Here is a 15,786-nt window from a genome sequence, read left to right as displayed (position 1 = left end):
CCAATGTGCTAGTCCAACCATACAAGGTGGTTGTACACTAACAATGACCTATTCTTTGTACTTTATAATAATAAAGACTCACAAACCCTAGCCAACATTGTGGCAAGGAGTCCATACATATTGTGTCTCTCTTCCTCTTCGTCATCCCCATCTTTATGCATGCACACACGCTCCACACGCGCACTTCATTATTCATTTGAAGAACCCTTTTTGATGATGCTTTGCTCTGGTAAAATCAAGTGCCAATACTTGTACTAAAATATGCAGCATTGAGTTTGACATTGAATGAAAGCCTAGGTAGGACATTACTAGATTCTATCATAAAGAACTTCTGATTTGTTTTAAACCCATTTAAAGCCACCGGGGCTCCTCACATAGAAGTTGAGACATCATAAGGCTACATGGAGAAGACAGTGTTGGTGTTGGTGTACATCTATGATGCCCTTATCTAGTCCACAACAAACCATGATGAAACTTTGATAGCTATAAGTGTTGGGCAACTAGATTGTGAAGACATTGGTTGCCCATAGCCTCTCACCTTTCAAAATGTAGGGTGAGATTTTTCCCTTCTCATCAACACTTCACCGACATTCAAATTGATCAGAAGGTTGTAACACTCATCTTAACAAATATCATGGTGGATGACAACGGCTTGATCTTCCTACAAAATCTCCTAGCTTACAATGTAAGTTCTTGAATCCCTCAATAGTGTTTCGTTATCTCATATGTTGATTTCATGGACCGCCTAATTGAATAGAGTTATGATAACGTGGTACATGCCTCTCTCTCTTATCCCCTCATGCGATTTGAGAACCACCTACCTACTATCATGATGCACCTTTGAGTAGCTTTGGGGGGGGGGGGTTCTCAGCCATTGTTCACCACAGAAGAAGCTGTGTTAGTGACCTAGCCAAGGGTCAATCAACCTGCATGGAGGCTACAGTGGTTTGCCAGCCACACTTGAAGCACACTAGAGTATAGTAGAGCTCTAAGGGCTATCCGCATAGACCCTACCTTTTTCCCTATGTCACGAAGATGGACGTGGGAGAATTTCCTTTATTACTGCAAAGAGTGCCATCTGAACTAGCTGAACTACTCAAAACTCCCAGGATCCATAGGCTTTCTCACTCTTAGTTATTCCAGAAGGACCTAGAAGAGGACAAAAAATATATATCAGGGAGTGACAAACCTTTCATGTAACACAAGAAGTTTTGGACAAATTCTCACAATAATTCACACATTGTGACTTACCTCAACATCATGAGCTTTTGTGAGGGAGGCACTACCTAGCTAGGTATGCGGTGCCTCTCGAACAGAAGCTCATGGTGTTATTCATTGTATGAAAAAAACATGAAAAGACCCCGTTTTCCTACATGAGAAAATTTCTAAATCTTCTTGTGTAAGATGCTTTTGAAGTTCATTGCTCGATATGTTTCAGGGGGTCATTGACACATTCAAGGATGAGCCATCGTGACTAACACTCCTTGAGAGATGTTCCTTGAAGGAGACCAAGCACTGACATTTGACTTACAAAGACTAACTTGTAGATCATGGGATTCTATGTACGGTGCCAGTTCCTTTTGTCTTCATTCTTGGCCACCTTTGAAAATGTTCCACATGGGTTCCATCAAAATAGACTCACATTTGTTCAAGCCATCCATGGCATCCATAGCCTTCAAGGATGCCTAAGTGCAAAACCCTATGCATAAGCAGACTAAAGAGAAAGAAAGACAGCAACAACAAGCAAGAGCAATAGTTGCATGGATCAACCTTCAAGAAAAGAAGGCTTCTACATCAACACAGTGATCTCAGCTAAAGAGGCCAATGTCTACGAATGGACATACATTGAAGTAGGTGCAGGGGGAGTGTTGATGGGTGTGGGTCACAAGTGGCAACATATTTTTTGCCACTCATATTTTTTGGTAAAAACCCTTGTAATGAAGATGATGAGTTTGAAATGTAATTTTGGATGAAAGGAAAGGGGCCTTTTATGCTTCCAGCTTTTAAGGAACAAGGGTAGCATGCCTAGGTGAATGCACTCTGGCATATATGCTGGGGAATGGACGTAATTTGGAACTTTTTGACCTCTTTGAAGAGAATCACTACAATACTAAACGAAGATATCGATGCGTCTATATCGACGGCCATGCCTTTCCACGCGTATATCGACGACATTAGCGGGCGTCGTTATACGCGTCGCTATACACGTCGCAATGAGCGTCGATATACGCGTGGAAATGCTTTATTTGCCACGCGTATAGCGACGTGTATATCGACGCCAAAAAAATTGGGAGAAAAAAGCGAAACTCGCGCGCAGGGGCCATTTTCGTCTGCTCGGGTCTTGGCCGAAACCTGCCGCGCAGGTATTATGTCCATCTTCACCCTCCCCGACCCCTCTCTCTCTCTCTCTCTCTACCTCTACATCGTATGTAGAGAGAGAGAGAGAGAGAGAGAGAGAGAGAGAGAGAGAACGGTGTGTGTGTGTGTATGTAGGAAAAAGAGAGAGAGAGAGAGAGAGAGAGAGAGAGAGAGAGAGAGAGAACGGTGTGTGTGTGTGTATGTAGGAAAAAGAGAGAGAGAGAGAGAGAGAGAGAGAGCGGTGTGTGTGTGTGTAGGAAAGAGAGAGAGAGAGAGAGAAGTGGAAGTCCAGGAGTTATGGCAGAGAAATAGGAAAATAGAGAAATAGAGAGAGATAGGAAAATAGAGAAAGAAAGATAGCGAGAGCGAGATCGAGATCGAGAGAGAAAGAACGAGAGATAGGGTACATAGACAGAGAAGAAACTATGGAACTAAAAGAGGCAAAGGGGTTTTGCTTGCTACATGCATTGCCATGTACATCTGGGAGTGTACGTATGTGTCTACCCATATAGGATTTGACCAAGAAAGACGAGATTTTGACTCGGTGGTCCTGATCTCCGTACACCTCTGGACCGAAGTGTACGGAGATTGGGCAAGACTAGAGAATGCGAGGTAGTTTACATTGTGAGGAGTATATATATATATTAAAACAACATTCATAATCATTGTAGATGGCAATGTCATCAACTAATATGGAGGAAAAGATTGCATGCTCGTGCACGCTCTGCAAGTATCAAATCCTGCGCAAGCGTAGGATATGTAATGAGCATGTGTATAAGTACGAAGAGTTTTCTAGAGAAACCGTACAGAATCTGCGATACGACTCCTACGGAACGGGCATTGATTTCCGCGACATAGCACCTACATCTGAGAGAGAGAGAAATCTATTGCAGTCGCAAGGGCTAACTCCATTGAGGCAGTTTGCATGATTGAGAAGTATCTACCCACGAGCTGCCTAACTATCCAAATGCACTTGCTTGTCCATGTAGTAGATGAGGTTGTAGTGGCAGGTACAGTCCACAGCCGTTGGATGTTCTTTCTAGAGCGGTTCATGAAAACACTTAAGGGTTTTGTTCGCCAAAAAGCGCGTCTAGAGGGGAGCATGGCAAAAGGATGGCTGGTGCAAGAGTCTCTTGTATTGACGACCGAATTTCTATCCGTTTCTGACCCAGAAATGCCTCGACTGTGGAGCGATGAGGAAGATGCAAAACTGGTGGGAGAGGAGCCGCAAGAGCAAGGGGTGCCGAAGAAAATGAACCTGGCCATGCGAGAAAAGATCATGAAGTCCTGTATACTAAATTCAGCGCCGATGCAAAAATGGCTTGAAAGGTACGAAGAAGAGAAAGAGAGACGTAATCTAGAGCGACAGGATTTCAGGCGAAGTCGAACGACTAAAGGCTTACCCTTGCTAGACTATCTCGCTCCTCTACGTGAATTCCCTACAATGGCATGGTTGGACAAGACAGTGAGAGTAGCTCGACAGATCGGAGAACCCATATCTCTAGAAGAGGAAGAGCTGGCTATTGGATGTGACTGGAAGTATCATACATACATGGCACTTTGGTCGACACTTTTCGCTATGAGTTTGTGAGTTTCTAATCCAATCTCAACTATGAAGTTTTTTAAAACGCGATGAATCATGTATTTTTATTACTTTGATTTTTGTATAAACACAGAATCTTGCGATGCATCGAGCTCCATCACGCGAGGAGGAGTCAGATGGATATCGTAGAGGTATCTATGAAGTACTGAATGATCTTGAAGCTTCAAGAGAGCCTGTAGACTGAGAGGCCTTACAGTCTCGCTGATCGTTTGAGGTGAGACGTTAATATGTGTGAGTTGATTTAATTAAGTCAGTATATGTGAAGTAATATCAATACTAATTTTGTGAGTTGTCCTATGTGCAGGTTGCGACGCCTAGTCATTAGTGGATCAGATTTCATCTATATGCTTTGTGAGACATAGACACGCTTCTGTGTCTCTTTTTTGTACAAACAGTTAGTGTTCAGACAATTATTGTTTCCCTTATGGTTATGATTATTGTCATTGTCACTGTATAAAAAGTTATTGTTTCTCTTTCTGGTTATGCTTATGGTTATTGTTAATTTTGTTTATGGTTATGGTTATCTGCATTATGGTTTTGATCAAAGTGGTTATAGCCGATTATGGTTTTAAGTTATGGTTATGCTTTTAAGTTCTGGTTATGGTTCGTTATGGTTATGCTTTTAAGTTATGGCTATGCTTTTCAGCTGGTACGGTTGTCTTTCATTGGTCTTAAATCTCATGTGAGATCCTACATGGATAACATGTAAGAGGCGTATACATGATATGGTTTTTTTTGAAAAGTTTATGTAAAAACAAAGGGAACTCTGCCGAAATTTCTGCGCGCGGGAGCATGGTTGATATTTTGGTACTGCTCGCTTTCTTGGGCAGAGGGCAGGAAGTCTGGCTGTGGCTGTGTCCATCTTTTAACTAGGCACAGGCCAGGCTACCTGTCCTCTGTCCAAGAAAAAATTTTTCTGCTATGGTCGTCGCTATCTGCGTCGCTATGCACGTCGCTAATAGCGACTGGTTTCACAGCGACGCGCATAGCGACGGTCGTATACACACTAACACTACTACATGTCTACAAATCCCCCCTATAGTGATAGTGTGAATCCGTACAAGGTAGCAGATCATCATGTGTATGAGAGTAAGCCCAAAGCTTTGATACCAGAAAGGACACCTTATCTCTTAGGGTTTCATATAAGTTTTGTAGCTCTGAGTTTGTATATACACTATTATTCCAATACAGAGAGAGAGACTACAGAGATCTCGTACACAAGCTCTGTGGCTTCTCCTTCTCCATCTTCTTCCTACTCTGAGTTGCTGTCTTCCTTCTGTTTCCTGTTTCATCATCTTCAACAATTGGTATCAGAGCGAGGTGATTTCCAGAGCCTCTACTTGCGTTTTCGCGTCCGCGCGCGCAATCGTAGTTTTCATGCAGTTTTCGGAAAATTTGCTCGTGGGAGCATCCTCGACGTTCCGGGAGTATTCTGAGTAGGTGACCTGGGGTTTTACCCCCCTTTCGAAGCCGTTCGAGCCCTCAGAATTTTGTTCTGAGCAGCGTCGCAGAAGTTATTTTTCGAAGGCGTTTAGATCAAGAGGGTGTGCTTTTTGACAGATTTTCTTCAGGTAAACAGTTGTTTTGGGAAGCAGCTTGTCTTAGCTTTGTGCTAAGATTTTTTGTAGAGTTTTGCTTGCATTGGAGAGGAGATTTGTGAATCTCTTGGAGGTTCTTTTGCTCTCTTGTGTGCATCTACAGTATGGCTCAATCTACGGAGAAAGAGATTTTTGGTGCGTTTACATCCGAAGACAAATTGGATGGTACCAACTATTCTCTTTGGTCTTTTATGGCCAAAAATGTTTTGGTTGGTAAAGGATTGTGGGATTATGTATCTGGAGATGAAGTTCATCCAGGTAGCATTGCACCTGCCACGCCTGGTCGTGGTGCAGCTGTTGGTGCAGGACCCTCACAAGTCACTCTAGAGCAAAAGAGATGGGATACTAAAGATGCACAGGCTATGGCTGTGATTGCCTTAACCATAAAGAGGACAATCACACCACATATCAGATCTTGCAGAACTTCTAAGGATGCTTGGAACACTCTGCAAGCTATGTTTGGAGGAAGAAACGCTACCAGAATAGAGTTTTTGAAGAAACAACTTGACAAAATACAGATGGACGAAGGTGATGATATTGTCGAGCATCTTACAAAAATTAGGGATCTTAAAGAGCAATTGCTTAGCATTGATGAAGTGATTCCAGAGAAGGACTTGGTTTCCAAAACACTCAATTCACTACCACCATCTTATTTGACTTTTCAGACTTCTTTGACTCTGTCTTTGCGAGCTAATCCTGGGCCTCTTCATTTTGAAGAGTTAGTGGCTTTGCTATTGCAGGAGGATCAATCACGTAAGAACAAGTCTTTACAGGTGGATGGTATGGATCATGCTCTTGTTGTACAGAACAAAAACAGGGATAAAGAGAGTGCTCATCACTCCAAGTCTGGTGCAGGACAGTCTTCAGAGAAGTCTAAAGGTGATTCCGACAAGTCCAAGAAGAAAGGTAAATGTCACTACTGCAAGAAACCTGGTCACTACATTAGTGAGTATAAAAAGCGAATTGCTAAAGAAAAGAAGAAAGAGTCAAGTTTGGTTGTTTCAGCTTCTGGTGATTCTTCTACAGCTAAAGAAGAGTCTGCAAACTTTGTGCAGGATTCTTATGCTTTTGTAGTATGTTCAGATTTTTCTGCTTACAGTGTTGACAAGACACAAATGATTTGGTACTTTGATAGTGGTGCATCCAGGCATATTACTTCAAGGAAGGATTTGTTTTGTTCATTGGATGCAGCTCCAGCAGGAAAGAAGGTGACATGTGCAAATAATGCTTCTTATCCAATCAAAGGCGTTGGTAAGATTTTGATTACCATTTCAGATGGTTCAGATTTATGCTTGCCAGATGTCTTATATGTTCTAGGGATCAAGAAGAATTTGTTGTCTGTATCCTCTCTTGCAAAAAATGGTCTTCGGGTCATTTTTGAGGATGACAGATGTGTTGTACGAGATCGAGATAATGGTTATTCTCTTATCACTACAGGTACGCTGGAAAATGGACTATTTGTGCTAGATCATTATGAAAATCAGATTCAGGTATGTATTGCAGAAACAAAGACTCAGGCCATGCAGGATGCTGAGTTGTGGCATGCTAGATTTGGGCATGTTGGTTATGGCAGTTTGATGACTTTACAACATCATAATATGGTGCATGATTTGTCTTTATTGGAGATGCCACCAAGACATGTATGTGAAGGTTGCGTTCTTGGAAAGATGCACAGATTTGCATTTTCGCAGGATGGTTCAGTTAGAGCGACACAAAAGTTGCAGCTTGTACACAGTGATGTATGTGGTCCTATGAGGACGCCATCTATAGGAAACAGCCTTTATTTTGTGACCTTCATTGATGACTTTTCCAGGTTTTGTTGGGTGTATCCACTCAAAGCAAAGTCAGATGTGTTTGCAGTTTTTCAACATTATGTCGCCATGGTTGAAAATGAAACAGGTTGTAAAGTACAGACTCTTCGTACCGATCGAGGAGGTGAATACATGTCAGGTGCATTTAAGGATTTTTTGGGAAAGAAAGGCATTAAACACCAATGCACTATGCCATACACACCACAACAGAATGGTGTTGCAGAAAGGAAGAACAGGTCTTTAATGGAGACGGCTAGATGTATGCGCAAGGCTAAGAGTTTGCCTCATAAGCTATGGATGGAGGCAGTTGCTTGTGCAGCACATGTTTTGAACAGGTGTCCTACTCGTGCCTTGAAGACCATTACTCCATATGAAGCTTGGTATGACAGAAAACCTTCAGTCAGTTATCTTCGTGTTTTTGGTTGTCTTGCTTATGCTCACATCCCTCAGCAGTTACGTGGGAAGCTTGATGATAAGGCAATCAAATGTATATTTGTGGGGTACAGTAGTGGAAGTAAAGGTTATAGACTTTACAATCCTGCTACAAACAAGATTTTTGAAAGTCGTGATGTAATTTTTGCAGAAACTACTGCTCAACCTATGGTTGCTTTTGATGTACCTCATATGCAGACACATGATGTATTTGAAGGTTTGCTTCCTTCTTTTGTGGAGAATCAAGAATCACAACATGTTGATAATCTTGATCAATCTTTTGATCAGCATGTGACACCTCATGATGTAGAGGAAATTGTGCGTGAAGAGCAAGAAGTTCTCAAGGAAGAAAGAACCTTGCCTAAATGGGTTCAGGAAACTTTGCAGGATAGCAAGTTGGATGCACCGTTGCCACGAAAAACACGTGCTGGTACTATTTTTGGTAGAGAGCAAGTAGATTTGGCTTGCTTTAGCACTCTTTGTGATGCAGATGAGCCTGATTCATTTGAACAAGCTTTAGAGTGTGTTCAGTGGAAAGATGCTATGCAGCAAGAAATTGATTCTATTCATAAGAATCATACATGGGATCTAGTGGACTTGCCTATAGGTAAAAAGCCTATGGGTACAAAGTGGGTTTTTAAGGTAAAAAGAAAACCAGATGGTACTGTTGACAGGTACAAAGCAAGGCTTGTGGCAAAAGGCTATGCGCAATAGAAAGGCATAGATTATGGTGAAACCTTTGCTCCTACTTCTCGTGCATCCACAGTTAGATCACTAGTTGCAATTGCTGCTCATCATGGTTGGAAAGTGCATCAGTTGGATATTAAAACTGCTTTTTTGAATGGTGATTTGCAGGAAGAAGTTTATGTAATTCAACCAAGTGGTTTCGTTGTAAAAGGTCAAGAGCAAAAGATATGTAGATTGCGTAAAGCTTTGTATGGTCTCAAACAGGCTCCAAGAGCATGGTATGAGAAGATACATACTTATTTGATTGGCCAGGGATTTCAGAATAGTCCAACAGAAAGTACTTTGTATGTCAAAAAGAGAGATGGAGTTCTCATTATGCTAACACTTTATGTGGATGATATGCTTCTTACAGGCAATAGTGCAGATGAAATTGAAGCGTTTAAAGATGCTTTGAGAAAAACCTTTGAGATGTCTGATCTTGGTTTGCTACATTATTACTTGGGTATTCAGTTTGTGCAATCAGAGGATGGCATATACATGTTGCAGGCAAAATACTTGCATAAAATTTTGGACAAGTTTGGTATGCAAAATTGTAAGCCAATCTCTACACCCGTAGAAACTGGATCAAAGTTGAGCATGCACGATGCTGGAGAACCTTTTGATGTACATACTTATGCAGCAGCCGTTGGTTGCTTGATATATTTGGCAGGCAACACTCGTCCAGACATTCAATTTGGGGTTTCACAAGCAAGCAGATTTATGCACAGCCCAGGTATGCATCATTGGCAGGCTGTGAAGTGCATACTTCGTTACCTTTCAGGTACCCCTAATCTTGCCATGTTCTTTCCAAGGGGGGATATGTATGGAAAGCACAGTTCTATGCAGCTTCTTGGTTACAGCAATTCAGATTGGGCTGGTGATTTTGACACACGACATTCCACAAGTGGAAATTGTTTTTTCTTGGAAAATGCATGTATATCTTGGCTAAGCAAGAAGCAACCCACAATGGCTACATCAACTTGTGAAGCTGAGTACAGGGCAGCTTTCACGGCAACAGTTGATTGTGTATGGATACGCAGGTTATTGGCAGATCTTTGTGAATGTCAACAGGCACCCACTACCATTTTCACTGACAGTCAGAGTGCTATGGCAGTTGCAAGGAATCCAGTATTTCATGCAAGAACAAAGCACATAGAGGTTCACTACCACTATGTCAGGGAAAGGCTACATGCAGGGGAGATCACACTAACTTACTGTCCTACACAGGATAACATTGCAGATCTATTTACGAAGGCTTTATCACGAGAAAAGTTTGAAGCTTTCCGAAAAGCTTTGGGCTTACTCTCATACACATGATGATCTGCTACCTTGTACGGATTCACACTATCACTACAGGGGGGATTTGTAGACATGTAGTAGTGTTAGTGTGTATACGCGCTTCACCAGGGGCACTTTTCTCCCACTGGGTTTTTCCCCCTGGACATCCGGTGTGAAAGGACACCTTATCTCTTAGGGTTTCATATAAGCTTTGTAGCTCTGAGTTTGTATATACACTATTATTCCAATACAGAGAGAGAGATTACAGAGATCTCGTACACAAGCTCTGTGTCTTCTCCTTTTCCATCTTCTTCCTACTCTGAGTTGCTGTCTTCCTTCTGTTTCCTGTTTCATCATCTTCAACAATGGTCCGCGTCGATATCTACGTCGATAACACGTTTTTTTGTTGTAGTGAATAGTGTGAATGGTGTTCTGTGAAATTGTGTAGGGAGTTTGCTCTTGCCAATCTCTTGTTTTTTGCTTTGAGTATGATGATGATTCTTTGCACACATGTTATCTATGTTATACTTTTATTGGTCAATGTGATTATTGCATGCTTTAGTTATGTGACCATATATTGCATGCTTTAGTTGTGATTAGTATGTGATTAGCATGTGACCATATATTGCTTATATCTTGAGCTAGGATTATCCATTTTGAGTGTGGGTTAGTGTGTTAGGATCCCCTCTTGATGCTCTACACAATATACCACTAGTTGATTAGATCTGTGACCTACAGGACCCAATATGCCCTTTGGCTAAGTGGCTATAACATGTTGATTAGAGAACCGAATTCAGTTCTAGACACATATTTGTGATCCTTATGCATAGGGAACCATGTTCATGTGCTCAGAGGTGTATGTTGTTGACTCGACCCAATACGCCCTTTGGCCATACCACCTCATATCAGATTTCACCTAGATTTAGCATCTATATCACATTCTTAGTCATTTCTAGTAGCATTTGATGCATTTGGAGGAGTAGTAGAGTGGTTAGACTAGACATTTTTGCTAGATTAGCATACTTGAGAGTAGATAGCAATTAGGTGGCAATTGTTAAGATCATGCTTACTCTTAGATACATGATGTTATGGCTTGACAACCCACCAGGGCCTCGAACCACCCACCATTTGGGTCAAACTCCCTCGGTATGGATTTTTCTTTTAGAGATGGTCTTACTGACATCCACGATACTACATGAGTGACGGTGATGACTACTGCATAGCATGGTGGCATTGAATAGTGTAGATCATTTTTGGATTTCCACTATGAGCTTCTTGTCTCATTCTACTAGATTTATCGCTTAGGTGATAGATCTAGCTTAGAGTGGTGACTTGGAGTTATGTCTTGTGTGTCGAGTGTGGGTCATAGGCAACAATAATTGTGAGCCTATTTGGACTTCTTTTGGATATATTTTTGCACTGTTTTGTGATTGGTTCACCTCAGGTTTGTTTCAATGATGTGTGTGACCTAGGGTTTTCTATTCTCACACATGCATGCATACAGAACTTCATTAACATGCCATGGACATACTTGATGCTCGGTGAGTGCGACTGTCATGTGTGTAGCTCACATGAATGCATGGTAGGTTGATGCACTCTAGGTCACAAAAGCTCTCTCTCTCTCTCTCTCTCTCTCTCTCTCTCTCTCTCTCTCTCTCTCTCTCTCTCTCTCTCTCTCTCTCTCCCCCCTCCGTACCACACTTGATTACCCGAGCGGAACTAGCGGCCCCTCCGATAGAAATTGAAGCTCTTACCAGATCAGTGTCCTTTATACATGGTTTGTGGGATACAAATAATGGCCGATATACTAGACTGGCCCTCGAATCCTCTTGACAATTGGCAATGAAAGGGGATACATCATGCTGGTATGCGCAACTGTCCTCGTGGTTTCAGAGACACGGGCTCAATATGGAAAGATTACCCCCCTTCCAATACTCTCTTGAGACTCCATCACTGGCAATTACACGAACGCAGATTAATAAAATCATCCAACAGGATCTTATACAGTTGGATACTAAGAGGACATGGGTAGACCCTACACAAGAATTGGGCACGAAGATGGCCGACTACAAAGAAAACTTCCTACAACTATCTGAAGATGGATTTGTGATTCACCCGAGTTACATGGATACCCACCTGTCTCATGGTTTGAGATGTGCTATTGGTCAGATTCGTACATCCTCACACCAGTTGGAAATTGAATTTGGCAGATTTAGGGGAATCCCACCTGAGAGCAGAATTTGCAAGTTATGTGGAATGGAGCCGGAGACAGAATTACACTATATATGCCACTGCACAGTATACTATGAGATACGTGGGCGTTTTCACTGCCTCTTTAAAGAAGGCTTTGGACCTCTAGATAGAATCATGCGATACCAAGATCAAAGATGATTAGGCTTGTACCTACTGGAACTACATTGGCACAGGGATAATCTAATGAGAAGACAAAGAGCACTACAGCCTCAGAGGCAGATCACAGATTTCTTCAGATCGAGAGAAGCAGGAGTGGAAGGGGAAGCAAGAGGCCAGCAGCCAACACAAAGGAGTACCCACATTCATACCAAAGGCACCCTAATTGATAGAGCGATTGAGCTTAGGAAATCGAGACGACCACGACCAAGATGCAGAAGCACACTCCACCGAAGGAGACTACAACAAAGGATTAGAAGCATTCTAGCCAGACACCTAGAATGCTCCTAAGAAGTTTATTTAATAATTTGTATTTAGTTTTTTCACATTTACTTTCACACTTTCACACTTTTCACACTTAGTACTTTAGTAAGGTACCCAGACATTGTAACAGATTCACCACTTTTGTATCAGTTTGGTCTCATAGGTCATTCTGGCCTTTTGAAGACGTTAATATAACATTTCATTTCATTTTCTCTCTCTCTCTCTCTCTCTCTCTCTCTCTCTCTCTCTCTCTCTACAAAAAACACAAATGACTTAGAGCTAGGATGTTATGTGTTTATACCCAATGAACCGACCGACCAACCCCTATGGTTTCAGTGTCTAAATGACTCTGAAAGAATGCATACATACATCATGAATTGAACGGTCTATCAATCAGAGTTTGGATGACCCCGTTAGTCCATTATGCCCAAACCATGCTAGCCTACAAGTAAGTGGAATTTTGAACTTTCTTCAAACTTTTCCCAGATTGTTTAGATGGTTGCCCTATCAATGTATATGGGATGTTTGTAGTCACTTCCTTTTTTGGAGGCCGTTTACATGCTCTTCTTATTTTTTGAAGTTTTTTTTATTAGAAAATAACTTAAACAACAAAAATAATAAAAAAGAAAAAAATGGTCAGAAAATACCAATAATTACCAATAAAATAAAATAAAATAAAATAAATGGCATCAAATTTTGACTTGGACATTGGATCCTTGAGGAAAAGTTTTGATTATTTGTTTACAAAATATAAAGAAAACACTTATTTTTATACATATATATACACACCTAGAGGCTTATATTAGTATTTGCCTCTTATCTCTCACTTTAAGTAGGACACTCAAATTCAAAATTGAGAAGTTTTAAGCGTAATCAAACATAAAAAATGCTAACAAACAAAGAAAAAGTGCCCTTTAAACTCATGCCCTTCTTTGTTAGGCTTGCCTTTCTCCCCCCCACCTATCCAAGGCACTTTGTGCCATGGCATTATGGCATTTGTGCACGGATATCAAACAGTGTCTATGCAAGGTTGTATAGTATATCCCTATCATGCTTTTATAGTAAATACAAGTGGTAAGAATATGCTATGCGAAATTGAGGGTTTGGAGCAATTTGATCCAAGGGCATTTGCCAATGAACCTTATCACGCTCCTTCACAAAAGTGTAGGTTTCTTAACTGCATCATCTGATAATGAAATTCCATGGGTAGTATGTACAAAGATAGCTATGTATCCAACTATGGCCTCCTTTATGGCCAAAATTTTTTGACGTAAGGTGGTGGGTTTCTTTGTGAATGGCAATGTTTGTTGTGCTTGAAACGAGTTGTTTCCAGTCTCATTTCTTATTTGTAGCTCTTGTTGAGTACTTTGCATGATTGCTTGGGTTGATTTTGGTTGCCAAAATTATCGTTTGTCTTGATTTTGATGTGATAGATCATTTGCTTTTATACATATTGCTTCAGTTGCTACACCCATTGCTTTATATCCTTCCAATGTTTTGTGCTAGATCTGGTAGTGTCTTGGTTGGGTTTCCATAATGTGTTGGTTGGTAGAGGTATGTTCACCAGTTGCTTTGGAATCCATTTCTAATTTTGGTGATGATGGATCATTTGCTTTTGTATAGCTTGCTTCGGTTTGCCGCACCCACTACTTTATATCCTTCCAATGTTTTGTGCTAGTTCTGGTAGTGTCTTGCTTGGGTTTCCATAATGTGTTGGTTGGTAGAGTTATGTTTACCAGCTGTTTGGAATCCGTGTAGCAATTTGTGCTGCTAAAACCTTTTTAGGACCCCAATATATTTACAGTGCATGTTTGTTATATGTCTTGTCCAGGCAATCAAGACAAGCGACCAAAATCAACCTAGACAATCATGCAAAGTACTCAACAAGAACGATAAATAGGAAGTGAGATTGGAAATAGCTTGTCTTAAGCACAATAGACATTGCTAATCATCACAAATAAACCCACTACCTTACGTCAAAATCTTTTGGCCATAAAGGAGACCATACTTGGATACATGGATACATATCTAGCTTTGTTTATTCTACCTATGGAAATTCATTACCACGGATGCAACTAAGCAGCCTACACTTTTTTGAGAAGAGTACACAAGCTTCGCCATAGCAAATGTCCTTGGATCAAATTGCTCCAAGAACCTCAATTTCGCACAACATATTCTTACCACTTGCATTGACTATGAAAGCATGATAGGGCTACACTATATAGCCTTGCATAGATAGTGTTTGTTACCCATGCACAAAAGCCATAATGCCATGGTACAAAGTGCCCCCAGATAGGTGGGGGGGAGAAAGACAAGCCTAACAAAGAAGGGCATGCGTTTAAAGCCATAATGTCGTGGTACATAGTGCCCCCAGATAGGGATATACTATATAGCCTTGCATAGATAGTGTTTGTTACCCTTGCACAAAAGCCATAATGTCGTGGTACAAAGTGCCCCCAGATATGTGGGGGGGAGAAAGGCAAGCCTAACAAAGAAGGGCATGAGTTTAAAGGGCACTTTCTCTTTGTTTGTCAACATTCTTTATGTTTGATTATGCTTAAAATTCTTAATTTTAAACTTGAGTGCTCTATATGTGTATATATATGTATAAAAATAAGTGTTTTCTTTATATTTCATATCAAATAAATCAAATTTGTTTGTCAACATTTTTTATGTTTGATTGCACTTAAAATTTCTCAATTATGAATTCGAGTATCCTATAAAATGACATATAAGAGGAAAATGCCAATATAAGCCTCTAGGTGAGTGTATATTTGTATAAAAATAAGTGTTTCCTTTATATTTTGTAATAAATCAAAATTTGGTCTCGACGAGGACATTGTGTCCAAGTCAAAATATGATGTCGTTCATTTCATTTTATTTCAATTTGTTTTCTAGTAAATTATTTGTATTTTTTGACCAATTTTTATTTTTTTGGGATATTTTTGTTATTTTTCTAATAAATAAACTTCAAAAAATAAAAAGACCAGGTAAACGGCCTCCAAAAGACAAAATGACTAAAAACATCTCATCTATATTGATAGGGCAACCATCCAAATAAGCTAGGGATAGTTTATAGCTAGCACGGTTTGGGCATAATGGGCTAACGGTGTCATCCAAACTTTGATTGATGAATCATTCAATTGAGGGTGTATGTATGCATTCTTTTGGAGTCATTTGGGCATTAAAACCATAGGGGTCAGTTGACCGGGTCATTGGGTATAAACACATAGCATCCTAACTCTAAGTCATTTGTGTTCTTTGCATTGTGTGTGTGTGTGTGTGTGTGTGTGTGTGTGAGAGAGAG

At 40.7% G+C, this 15,786-nt stretch overlaps 1 long non-coding RNA gene across 1 annotated transcript; it reads left to right on the top strand.

Moving 5' to 3' along the window:
* The first annotated feature begins 457 nt into the window (after positions 1 to 457).
* LOC147442997 (uncharacterized) lies at positions 458 to 4,384 on the top strand. Its single transcript, XR_015190304.1, has 3 exons — positions 458 to 685; positions 4,035 to 4,175; positions 4,266 to 4,384. It is a non-coding gene; the product is annotated as an uncharacterized LOC147442997 (long non-coding RNA).
* The last annotated feature ends 11,402 nt before the right edge of the window (positions 4,385 to 15,786 follow it).

The sequence above is a fragment of the Adiantum capillus-veneris genome, chromosome 14 (genome assembly GCF_014529385.1).
Source record: "Adiantum capillus-veneris isolate H3 chromosome 14, ASM1452938v2, whole genome shotgun sequence".
Classification (NCBI taxonomy): Eukaryota; Viridiplantae; Streptophyta; class Polypodiopsida; order Polypodiales; family Pteridaceae; genus Adiantum; species Adiantum capillus-veneris.
This window is presented reverse-complemented; position numbering and strand designations above follow the sequence as displayed.